General features: G+C 36.0%; 1 protein-coding gene across 2 annotated transcripts in view; it reads left to right on the top strand.

Annotated features, from left to right (window-relative positions):
- Positions 1 to 13625, top strand: part of LPAR1 (lysophosphatidic acid receptor 1) — a 172397-nt gene that overhangs the window by 37376 nt on the left and 121396 nt on the right. The window lies entirely within an intron of this gene.

Here is a 13625-nt window from a genome sequence, read left to right as displayed (position 1 = left end):
GCATTCATTGGACACCAATTGCTTTTAATTCAGTTCCATCTGCACTGTACTTAATAGATATTACTCCCAGGTTCTTATAAATGGCTGGCTGTTATTCTTGGTTTCTGAGCTATTTTGAGTTTTTGTCTTCATGTATATTTTGAGTGGAAATTGGATATGGACATATTGGGGAATTGGGGCTGATGTTGTCTTTATTCAGAAGTCACTTTATGACCATTTGTGGGATATATTAATTTCACCACAGCTTTTGATCTTAATAAAATGTCTCTGGGTTGAGGTGACTGATCATGAAGATTTTAGACTTTAATGTTTCTTAAGAGGATTGATACAGCCATCCAGAGAATAATGTAGTATATGGGAGTTATCTTTTGGCAGATCAAGTTCCATTTCCAAATGGTATAAAACCCACCTGTGTCCACAGCCTTATGCCTTGTTTTGAATCTATGATTTAATAACTTAAGAAACCTATCTATGCATTAGATATTGCCTTTCCGATAGAGCTATGGTGTGATCTTATGCTCACGAACAGAAAATGAATTTAAGAATCCTCAGATCTATTGGCCAATTCTTTTCTTTAAGGAGAACTTGCTATTGACTTTGTTAAAACTAAATCTGTTGCCTTGGGCAGCACCCTCCAAAATTCAGATTCAGATGGATTACACTAAATACCTTTATGCTACAGATCAAGTCATATAATGTGGAGGTACATTTGCAGCTCCCTTATTGTTTTAGATGCTTGCTGGGATGAAGTTCTCAAACTTAACATGCTCTTAGGAGTTTCATTAAACGTGTGTGTATTTTTAATGTCCAAGATTTATAAATGGTAACACCTGCCCTCAATCCTTTTTTCCACTGATCCACGGTGTTTCAGTTATAGTCTTTATTGAATAATTCAAAAGTTCTCTCCTAAAACAGTATTTCTGTCAGTCCTTAATAATTGACCAAGTGGAATGGCCTTCAGTTTGGATGAAAGTCCAATTAATTAATTAGTTAATTAAAATGCCAAATTTGTCTTTTATGCCAGGTATTAATCGCACTTAAAACTGTTTCTAATCAGTAATACTAAACACTTAAGATACTTATCAGAGACTTTAGTCTTGAATTATATATTATTTTAAATTATTATTTCCAGTTCTATTAAAGGCCATGTAAAGCCACTGATTTATTAAATGGACAGTTTAGTGAGTGGTTCTTAAAGTGTGGCCCCATGACCAGCACCAGCATCACCTGGAGACTTGTTAGTAAATGCAAATTCTTGGATCCACCCTGGACCTACTGAATCAGACATGCAACGGGGTGGGGCTCATACATTTGTGTTCGAACAAGCCCTCCAGTGAATTCTGTGTGCCACATATTACAATTTGAGAACCACTGGTGTAATGCAGTAGTTAACACCCCTAGCTTTCAACCTAGACCCACTTTGGGTGCTTGTTAAAATACAGATTGTTGGTTCTCTCTCACACAGCATCTTACTCACCAGCTTTGGAGAAGATACAGGACTCAGTGTTACTATATTCTGCAGTAAAGCTTGCCCTGCTCACCTTGTATCATATTAAATCACTTACTAGCAATAAATGTAGAATATAATACATTTGTTCTAGTCCAAGTATCTGTGAGAACTCTGATTTAAGATAATGGCATGTAATCAGACATATGCTTCGGAATTAAGAAGACTTAAAAAAATACAGGTGTCTGGGTTCTACTAAATCAAAAACTCTGTTTTGTTTAAGTCTGGTTTTGTTTTGTGTTTAAGTTTTATGGGCGCTATACTATGCAAGAACCATTTATTTTTATCTTCAGCTTTCACTGAGAGTTGATAGAGAAGAAATAGCCATATTAATATTTTTGTGTATTTTATACCATTTGATAACTCTTACTAGGATTTAGTAGAAGAAAATAACATCTCTCTCTCTCAATAGTTCATATGCAACTCTTCATTTTCCCTTTTGCTTTGGTTACCAGAGAGCTCAGAGTAAAATTTTGCACTCAGTTTTGAAATACCTATTTCCCTTGCTTACTTTAATCCATGACTCTTGTTCTTTATAATCTTCTGTAACGTATCTGAAACTTATTTGGAAGTAGATGAGGCTCCAAAACTAAGTAAATGATGAAATATCTGTCCTTTGCTTTGAAATGGGCTTCTTGATGGACTCTTTCCTAGCTTGGGGTCAGTGTCTTCTTTGTAGTGTCCTTCCTTTCATAGACACAATACAATTGTTGGTAGCCTGACTGTGAAAGAGTTAATGTTTCCCAATACCAGGCACTGACATAGGCAGTAGGAAAAATCTGGTTCATTTCGTTTCAAAATACACCATACCACGAATAAGTACAAACAGCTGCAATTTAGGCTTGGGGCCAAAAGAAATCAGTGTGGTGCTATGAATTCCAGATGAGAGGAGGAGTTCATGTAACTTGGATCAGAGATCAGTCTCCATAACGAGACCATCAGACCCCAGAAGGAGAAGCGTCCTTGTATGTCACTTCAGTTACCTCCACAGTCACCACCAAAAGAAACTGGGGTAGTTCTTTGGAGAGTTGGCCTTTTAGAAATCTAAAATTATACCCTTGGAGCCACTTCTCTGCAATGGGTTGAACACATCACATTTTATCCCTTGCCCCCAGCACTATATTACTGTAAAATGGGGAAATCTGGGAATACAAAAGATTTAGAGACTTGCCACCTGCTCATTTTATCGCTATGACTTGGCTTAAAACAACAGTCACTCTAACCTCAGCCATTTGGCACACTGCTTCCTTCTCAAGCCCCAGGAAATTCTTGGTCAGGTCAAACCCACAGCCACTGAGTCTGGTTGTTTCTTCTTCTCCCAGATTTGTTAGGGAATATTGGTTTAATAAAACTTAATTTTTTGTAAGTGGACTCCTTTTGTTTCAGAATTCCCTTCCTTTAAGAATATTTTTGTATTTATTATTATTTTTTATTATTTATTTTTTTTTAATTTTTTTTTTTGAGACAGAGTCTCGCTCTGTCGCCCAGGCTGGAGTGCCGTGGCCAGATCTCAGCTCACTGCAAGCTCTGTCTCCCGGGTTTACGCCATTCTCCTGCCTCAGCCTCCCGAGTAACTGGGACTACAGGCGCCCGCCACATCGCCCGGCTAGGTTTTTTGTATTTTTTTAGTAGAGACGGGGTTTCACCGTGTTAGCCAGGATGGTCTCGATCTCCTGACCTCGTGATCCACCCGTCTCGGCCTCCCAAAGTGCTGGGATTACAGGCTTGAGCCACCGCGCCCGGCCTATTATTATTTTTTAAGTAGAGATGGCATGTTGCCATGTTGGCCAGGCTGGTCTCGAACTCCTGGTCTCAAGTGATCTTCCTGCCTTGGCCTCGGAGAGTGTTGGAATTACAGGCGTGAGCCACCACACCTAGCCCAGAATTCCCTTTCTAATGTCATAATGCCTTATCTCTTTTTTGGAGTGGTCATCAAATTCCTTTTCACACTAGTTAGAAGTTTTCTGTGTGACATTCTCTATTCTCTACATATTTGGACTATCCCCCTGTGTTTTTTGGACATGTAGGACAGCATCTTTCAGGCCAATTAGCAGATAGAAGTCTTTCAAGTGGGGCCTCACAGCTGTTTTTACGTCTCCAGTTGGCTTTTAGGTCATGTTCAGACATAGGGGCTTTGTGGCTACTTTGTGGTTTTACTATCTTCTCACAGTTTATTAAAAAAGAGGCTTCTTTTCCCTTCCATTTTCTGCTGCTTTCCTGATAAAAGACTTCAGCTGTTATTTTAAAAAGTGTCCGCTATTATCTTTTAAACTCTTTCATAACAGGAAAACAGGAGTTAACCACTCACATAAGTTAGAGAGGGACCCCCCCCTTTTTTGGTGATTTTCATAGTTACTAAATCATTGTGAACAGAGGAAAAGTCACTTAATTCCCTTTGCTTCACTTCCTGATTTCTTCAACAGAGTGGTAATGTTTGAGATGTTATTCATAGAATTGTATATCAAAGAACGAGGCCAGCTCTTTCTTGGTGCCCCCTCAAGTTGGTAAAATCACGTATGTGACTTCTCAGGAAGCCGGAGTATTTACATATCCTCTACCCAGCTGGGAATAATTCATCCTCTAGCACAATACTAGTTTTCTTTAGATTCCCCTCTATACTTACTGTTTTAGAGAGGTATTGCCAAGAGGGTTTTCAATGAGGAAGAATGGTAATATGCTGGGAGCAGGAAAGGAAATGAAATTCAAGCGTCTCATTATTTTTCCCATGCTGAAGTAGATACTAGAATTGTATTCCACAGGTCTTATTTTCTTCACCCTCCCCCGCTTAAAACTTTGGGCAGGATGTATAAGTCTAGACTTAGGTTATATACTGATTTTTTTTTAAGCTTTTATCTCCAGTTTAATTAGAGGCTGGTGAAGGAAACTGGGTTTCTTATTTGGCTCAAACTTTGAAAATAAACAAAACTTTCATATATTTGAATAGCACATTTGGGCCAAACAACATCTGGAAGAGATTAGTCTCACTGGTAGGCAGAAGAAATTTCGTAATGTACCATCTTCAAAGAACATGGTACCTCGTTACATTTCTCATGTGACGTATATCCTGGACACAGAAGTACTTGGGGCCACATTGCTGGAGCATCTGCCTTTGTCTTTGTTTTGTGTTGAACATAAATGTATCTTTCTAATACTATGATATTTAGCTTTTTTGAAAACACAGCTAAACCTGGTGGTATGATGCTGCCTGCACTGTTGACTGTGGTCTAGACTTCTCCTTTTTCAGAAGACCTATTTGACTTTTGGCAACATGCCTCTTGGAGTTTGTGATTTGTTTGAGACATCTTTTCCTGTCTTCTCTAAAATCAGGCACATGTGTGTCTGGGGTAGTCATGTACTTTGTAATAGTCACTGCTAGCCAGATCTTGGGGATGTCTATTCTTGTGGTTAGTAGTGACACATGAACCCTCTCTTCCACTTACAATTATTTTATGTAAGATGACTGCCTCTCCTTCTAGCCCTGCTCCTTCCTCTGCTCCTCTACTCTGCCTCCCTCAAACTTATAGAAAAGTTGCAAGTACAGTAAAAAAAAAGTGTGAAGAACCTTTTATTTCCCTAAGTCAATTAAGAGTGAATTGTTTACACTGATGCTCTAACATCCTCAAATACTCTGTTTTTCTCACAAACAAGCACATTCTTCAACATACTCACAAAGCAACCACTGAAATCAGTAAATTAACCCTGTTATCTTACTATCATCTAATTATCAGATCCCACTGAAATTTTCTCATATTGTCCCAACAATATCCTTGATAGTGAAGTATCCAGCTAACCATCTTGCATTGTATTTATTACTAGGTCTTTTCTAAGTCTACTTTATTATGGAATAGTTTCTCAGTTTTTTTCTTGGCTTTTATAACCCTTGATCTCTTGATTATAGGCTGTTTATTGTGTAGAATGTTCCTCAGTGGGTTTGTTTCATGTTTCCTGTTGATTCAATTCAGATTTCGAGCTTTTGGCAGGAATATGACAGAAGTGATATTCTCATTGCATTTCATCAGGTGGCACACACTGTTGATTTGCTCCATTATTGGTGATATTATTTTAATCACTTCATTAAGGTGATGTCTTCCATACTTATTTACTGTGAAGTTATTATTTTGCATTTTATAGTAAGTATTTTGTAGGGAAGTGTTTGGGTCTCTATAAATATCATTTTTTTGGTCAAACTTTTATTTATATTAAAATGAACTTATGGATTCTTTTTTTTGTTTTCAAAGTTAGAAATAATTAGACCAGTGAGTACCTTTGAAATTAGTTTCCTTGTCCTTTTTACATGTCTGCATAATTCTTTAAGTGCTGTCTTAACTGTCTGCTCAAGATGTCCAAGACATCATGTATTTCTCTAATCTGAAGAGCAGACATATCTCCAAGGAGCCTGGCTCCTTTCTGTAGAGAATGGTATTAAGAGACCAAGATATAAGTGTTAGGTGTGCTCATTGTTATTGGGATATCACTACTCCCATGCTTCTCACTGTGCAACACACACATTGATAACTATTTTTATTTCCATTTCTATTGAAAACCTCTCTCCTTCTCTCCTGGATTACCCCTGTCTTTCTCTCCTGGTTGACCCCTCATCTTTCAGGCTTTGACACAAACTCTGGGCTGCCTTCCCATGGGGACTTCCTCTTCACTTCACTTAGATACTGACACGCTGCATTGGGTTGCCCTTGCATTGTTACAAACGTATAGTTTTTAAAAATTAGTTTGTGGTGTCAGGCAGGGTAACATCACACACTGGGGCCTGTCAGTGTGTGGGGGCTGGGGGAGGGATAGTTAGGAGAAATACCTAATGTAAATGATGAGTTGATGGATGCAGCAAAGCAACATGGCACATGTATACCTATGTAACAAACCTGCACGTTGTGCACATGTACCCTAGAACTTAAAGTATATTAAAAAAATTAGTTTGTGGTTAGTGGTCATATTTTCTTGTATGCCAGAGTTTGCCATTTAAGGAGAATGTTCTTTAAATATTACATTTTAAAAAGTTGTAAAATAGCATTTTTCTTTAAGACTTATGCTTTCTTTTCATGTTTTCATTGATAACAGACTGCATATATTTAAAGTTTACAATTTGATTTGTTTTGACATATGTATATACTCTCAAAATTATCACTGCAATGAAAATGGTGTACATATCCAACACTCCTCAACTTTTCTGCTATTGAAATCCTTCCCTCATGTTATTCTGCTCTTGTACTCCCAGGCAACCACTGAACTGCTTTTGGTCACTATAAATTAGTTTGCATTGTCTACAGTTTTATATAATGGAATCATACAGTAAGTGCTGTGTTTTGTCTGGTTTCTTTCACTTGGCTTATTTTGAGAGTGATAGATAGTATTATGTATACCAGTAGTTCATTTGTTTTTATTGCTGAGTAGTCTTCATTTTTATGGATATATAACAATTTGTCCATTCATTAATGAATTGACATTTGAACTGTTTCCAGTTTTTTGGCTATTTACAGATAAAACTACTAGAAGCATTTGTGCTCAAGTCTTTGTATAGACAAATACTTTCTTTTCTCTTGGGTAAATACTTAGAATTAAAATGGCTGAAGTGGATAATTAACTTTTAAAGAAACTGTCAGATTATTTTCCACACTGATTCTATCTTACATTCCCACATCAGTGTGTGAGAGTTGCAGCTTCTTTAAATCCTCACTGACACTTGGTATGGTTGGTTTTTTCAGTTTTATCCATTCTAATAGACATGTAGTGGTGTTTCATTGTGGTTTTAATTTGCATTTTTCCTAATTGCTCTTCTATGCTTATCTGCCATCTGTATATTATCTTTGGTAAACTGTCCCAATCTTTTGCTCCTTTTTGAATTTTGAAATTCCGTATGTGCTTTGGATACAAGTTCCTTATGAACATATAGTTTGAAAGTATTTTCTCCCAGTTTGTGGCTTGCCATTTAATTTACTTCACAATGTCTTTTAAAAAGTAAATTTAAATGAAGTTCAGTTTTTCAGTTCTTTATAGATCATGCTTTTGATATTTTGACTAAAGAAAAAAAACAAGCTTTTAAAGAATTGTAAGTTAGCTTTATTCAGAAGTCTTACTTAGAGCTATAGCCTGAGGACTACAGCCTGGGGGGAGTCCCTCAGAAAGGTTCTATTGCCCAGGAACAGTGGCTCACGCCTGTAATCCCAGCACTTTGGGAGGCCAAGGTGGGCGGATCACCTGAGGTCGGGAGTTCAAGACCAGCCTGACCAACATGGAGAAACCCCATCTCTACTAAAAATACAAATGGCACATGCCTGTAATCCCAGCTACTTGGGAGGCTGAGGCAGGAGAATTGCTTGAACCCGGGAGGCAGAGGTTGTGGTGAGCTGAGATCGTGTCATTGCACTCCAGCCTGGACAACAAGAGTGAAACTCCATCCGAAAACAAAAACAAAAAAAAACCCCAGAAAGGTTCTATCACACTGCTCCAAAATAGTGTTTCAACTCACAGTTTATATACAGGTTCAGTACATATAAAGTCACATCAAAGTTTGGGTGCAAGAGTCTATCTACTTATAGATTACAGAAGCATAATCACTAACCCTGTCAGGTGTTCTCTTATGTGTAGGAAAAAGCAAGGCAAAGACAAGAGCCGTTTATCTTTTTTTTTTTTTTTAAGGAGCCGTTTATCTTTTAAGGAATACAGTGATTCAGGCAAGAGCTGGAGGGTGGGAGGCCCTGTTCTTTATTCTGCTTTGCCTTTGATGAAACTTTCTGGAGAGCTGCACATTGTCACAGAGTCAGGGGCTTTGGGAGGGTATGTTGACAAGCAGAAATGAGCAAATATGTCTTTTTACATTTGTTGCTGTGTCTCACAGGTATATTATCTAAGGAAACTTTGCCTACCCAAAGTACACAATGATTTTCTCTCATGTTTTCCTCTAGAAGTTTTATGGTTCTAAGTTTTACATTTAGGTTTATGACCCTTTTCAGTTAAAATTTGTATATGGTATGAGGTATGAATCAAAGTTTGTTTTTTCAGTTTATAGTTTTGCTTACGGATATCTAATAGTTCCATTATGATTTTAAAATTGTGACTTCATTTTTAAAAGTGGAAAAAAGGCCATACTACACTGTCTTAATCATTTATTATACTTTTAATGTCTCTGTCAAGCACAATAGTAATGACCCCTCTTTCAATTTTATTATTAGTCATTTATATCTTCTCACGTTTTTTCTTGACTAATCTGGTTAGAGGGTTAGCAATTGTATTGATATTCTTAAAGAAACATCTTTTGGATTTGTTTTCTAGTTTCTATATAATTATCTACTATTTTATTTTTTTCTGCTTACTTTGATTTTAATTAGATTATCCTTTTCTAGTTTCTGATAAAAGATGAGGTCATTTATTTGAGACTTTTTTTTTTTTTTTTTTTTTTGAGGCGGAGTCTCGCTCTGTCGCCCGGACTGGAGTGCAGTGGCCGGATCTCAGCTCACTGCAAGCTCCGCCTCCTGGGTTTCGGCCATTCTCCTGTCTCAGCCTCCCGAGTAGCTGGGACTACAGGCGCCCGCCACCTTGCCCGGCTAGTTTTTGTATTTTTAGTAGAGACGGGGTTTCACCATGATAGCCAGGATGGTCTCGATCTCCTGACCTCGTGATCCACCCGTCTCGGCCTCCCAAAGTGCTGGGATTACAGGCTTGAGCCACCGCGCCCGGCCGAGACTTTTCTTCTTTTCTGTTGTATAGGTGTTTAATGCTATGATTTTCCTCTTTGGCACTGGTTTAGTGACATCCCACAAATTTTGATATGTTTTGTTTTCATCTTCATTTAATTCAAAATATTCAATTCAAAATATTTTTTAATTACCTCCTTTGACTTCTTTGATTTATAAGGTATATAGAGATATATTACTTATTTTCCAGCATTTGATGATTTTCCAGAGATCATTCTGTTATTGATAATTTAAGTATGGTCGGAGAACAGAATTTTTATGACTCAAATTCTTTTAAATTTGTTGAGACTTGTTTTATGGCCCAGAATATGGTCTATATTCGTACAGATTTCTTTTGTTCTTGAAAGGAATGTGTAGCCTGGTGTTGGGTTGAGTCTTTTCAAAATGTCAAATTAGATCAAGTCGACTGTATTGTTCAAGTCTCATATCCTTACTGATTTTTTCTGTTCTGTCAATTAATGACTGAGGAGTATTTATCCCTGGCTATATTTGTAGATTTGTTTATTTCTCCAGTTATGGGTTTTTACTCCATATATTTCAAAAATCTGTAATTAGATGCATATGCTTTTAGGATTGTTATGTCATCTTGATAAAGAGACTATCATTATGAAATAACTATTTTTTTTAAATCCCTGGTAATATGTTTTGCTCTAAAATCTACTGTTAGATTTTAATATTGGCACTTCAGCTTGGTTTTGTTTTGTGTTAGCTGGGTATTTCTTTTTTTTATCCTTTTACTTTTAATCTATTTGTGTCTTCATATTCAAGGTATGGTTCATGTAGGGAGCATATAGTTGTGTCTTGCTCTTTTATCCAGTCTCATAATCTATGCCTTTTAATTGAGTTGTTTAGACCACTTACATTTAATGAGTGTATATATGTATGTGTTTTCATATGGTTATGTTTAAATCTATCTTGCTTTTGTCTATTTGTCACATTTGTTCTTTTTTGTTTTTTGGATTTGGTGTACTTTATGATTTTATTTTATCTTCTGATTGGATTATTAGCCACAATTATTTATTTTGTTTTTAGTGGTTGATTCAGTGTGTGCAGTAGGCTTTAATTTATTGTAGTCAACTTTTAAGTGACATTGTACCCCTTTATGTATAGTACAAGAACCTTACAATAGTACAGTATAGTTACTTTACTCCCCTGCTTTTTAGAACTTTTGTTAAAAACTCTATTGTTATTATTTTCGTTGATTATCTTTTTTTGAACAACTTTATTGAGATATAATTTAATACCATAAAAGCCAACCATTTAAAATTTAGTAGTTTTTGATACATTTAGAGTTCTGCAGCAGTGGCATGTGCCTGTAGTCCCAGCTATTCAGGACACCTGAGACAGGATCACTTGAGCGCAGGAGTTTAAGGCCAGCCTGGACAACACAGCCAATCCTTGCCTCCAGATAGATAGATAGATAGATAGGTAGATAGATAGATAATGTGCAACTATCACCCCAATCAAGCTCAGAAAATGTTTATCATTCCAAGAGAAACCTCATATTTGTTTTCAATCACTCCCTATTTATCCTCTTCCAAACTCCTGAAAAACATGAATCTACTTTCTTTCTCATAGATTTACCTATCTTGGACGTTTCATGTAAACAGACTCATACATTTGTGGCCTTTTTTGATTGGCTTTTCACTTAGAAAAAAATGCACAATACTGCATGTTGTAGTACATATCTTTCCTTTGTTGTTGTTGCCCAATAATGTTCCATTGTTTGAAAATACCATATTTAACTTTATCCTTTCAACAGTTGATAGACATTTAGATTATTTCTACTTTTTGATGATTCTGTAATGCTTCTGTGAATATTCTTGGAGAAGTTTTTGTGTGGATATATATTTTCAGTTCTTTTGGGCATATACTTAGGAGTGGAATTGCTGGGTCATATGATAATGCTATTTAATATTTTGAAGAACTACCAGATTTTCACAGTGGCTGCACCTTTTATATTCCCATCAGCAATGTATAAGGTTTCCAATTTCTTCACATTCTTACCAACACTTGTTATTATGTCTTTTAAATTATAGCCATCTTAGTAGTTATGAAGTGTGGATTTGACTTTTGTTTCCCTAATGGCTAAAGGATATCCAGTGTCTTTTCATATTCTTGTTAGCCATTTGTCTCTTTTCTTAGAAAAATATCTATTCAGATATTTAATCATTTTAAAATTAGCTTGTCTCTTTATTATTGAATTGCAGGAGTTCTTTATTCTAGATACAAGTCCCTTATGATTTGCAAATATTTTTTCTTTCTATGAGTTGTTGTCAATTATATTTTTAAGATACTTATATAATAAAATGGTTTTTATATTTATCCATGTTATTACTATTAATATTTTTGGTATCCTTCATTTCTTTATGAAGATTCATAAAGTTTTCATGTGGTATAATTTTCCTTCTGTCTGATGAACTTCTTTTTAACATTACTTACAGTCCAATGTCTGCTTATGATGAATTCTTTCACCTTTTGTATGTTTGAAAATGTTTTTGTTTTACTTTCACCTCTGAACATTTTTTTATGTGTATAAAATTCTAGATTGATAGTTCCCCCCACTTCCCATTATTTTAAAGATGTTGATCCCCTGTCTTTTTGCTTGGATTGTTTCTGATGAGAAATCTGCTGTCATTCTTATCCTTGTTCCTCTCTATGCTACATGTCTTTTTTTCTTTAATCCAGTGACTTTAAATATTTCATCGCTATGGTTTTGTAAATTTGATTGTGCATTAATTATTCTTTGTTTCTTGTGCTTATGCTTCATTGAGCTTGTTGAGTCTGTGGGTTTACAGTTTTTATTTTTATCCTTGTTTTTTCACTCTCCTTCTTTCCTTTGGGGACTCCAAATACATGTACAGTTGACTCGTGAACAACATGGGTTTCTACTGTGCAGATCCATTTATATGCAGATTTTTTCCAACCAAATGCAGATCAAAAATACAGTATTCATGGTATGTGAAACCCACAGATATGGAGGACCAACTTTTTATATATATGTGCAGGTTACACAGGGTTTTCTGTGGTGTAACGGCCCAATGGGTTCTCCTTACATACTCCCCAGATAGAACTGATTTATCAAGACAGGAGAATTGCAATAGTGAAAGAGTTTAATTCTTATAGAGCCAGCTGAATGGGTGACTGGAGTTTTATTACTCAAATCAGTCCCCCCCCAAATTTGGAGACTGAGGTTTTTAAAGAATAATTTGGTGGGTAGGGGGCCAGGGAGTAGGGAGTGTTATTGATAGCACTGGAGATGAAATTATTGGTGGTTGAAATATTATATAAACATATATATTATATAAATGTATGTATTATATAATTGAAAATAATACCTATTATACATGCAATATATTATATAGAATAAACATAATAATTGAATAGGTGTTATATAATAGTTGAATTGAATGTAAATGTAGTTTTAATAACAGGGTTGCCAAATACTGTATTACTCAATGCTTAGACTGTTCCTAAATTTTCCTATCATACATGATATTGCATTAAGCATCCTTGTAGCAAACTCTTCGTCCTTTATATTGTTCCCACAGTATAAATTCCTAGTGGCGGAGTCACATGCCTTCTGATTCAGCATACTTTTTAGGATCTTGATGCTAACCATACATATACACACGTATCCCTAATATTAGCATTCCAGAAAGGTTACAACAGTTTCACCTATACCAGAAATTTATTTGAGTGCCTATTTTCCTACTTTGTATACCAACACATCAGAAAACCATCTTTCAAGGATAACTTTCTTATGTTGAGGCAGTTTTAAATCACAATCCTTCAAGCACTCAGTATTGATTTTGATTCATTCTCCCAAAGGTGCTTGAATTTTAAGCTACTTGAAACCTTAAATAATGAAAAATGTCTCTGTTAAGAGGACTCTCTGCTATTGAACACTGTTGTTCAGGGCTGAATCACTTTACTTACCACAGCCACAGACTTCTATATTCTGACTAGCTATTTCGACACTTTGTTTCCACCCTCATTGGTCTCTTTTCTTCCATTTTTCTTTCCTTCACTTCATATATTCACATTCCTTCTCTTTTAGGCCATTTGGGAATTACTTCTTTTTCTTTTTTTTTTTTTAAGAATAGTTTACTTTTTAAATTTTTGTTTTATTTTAATTTTTGTAGAGAAAGAGTTTCACTATATTGCACTGACTGGTCTCCAGCAATCCTCCGGCCTTGGCGTCTCAAAGTGCTGGAGTTACAGGCAGGAGCCACCACACTTGGCTGAGAATTACTTCTGATGTTAGAAACATGCACTTACTCTTAGAATAAAATATTTTTCAAGACTCATCAGTGGTTGGAAGAGTCTAGGCTGGCTGAAGCTTGGTTATAGAGGTTGTAATTCTCCTTGTTCTGAAAACCATGGACTGAAAACACCCCAGCTTGGCACAG

This window comes from Colobus angolensis, unplaced genomic scaffold (assembly GCF_000951035.1).
Source record: "Colobus angolensis palliatus isolate OR3802 unplaced genomic scaffold, Cang.pa_1.0 Scaffold386, whole genome shotgun sequence".
In the NCBI taxonomy this organism is placed as follows: Eukaryota; Metazoa; Chordata; class Mammalia; order Primates; family Cercopithecidae; genus Colobus; species Colobus angolensis.
The sequence above is the reverse complement of the archived record's forward strand: the minus strand, read 5'-3'. Positions and strand labels throughout refer to the sequence as shown.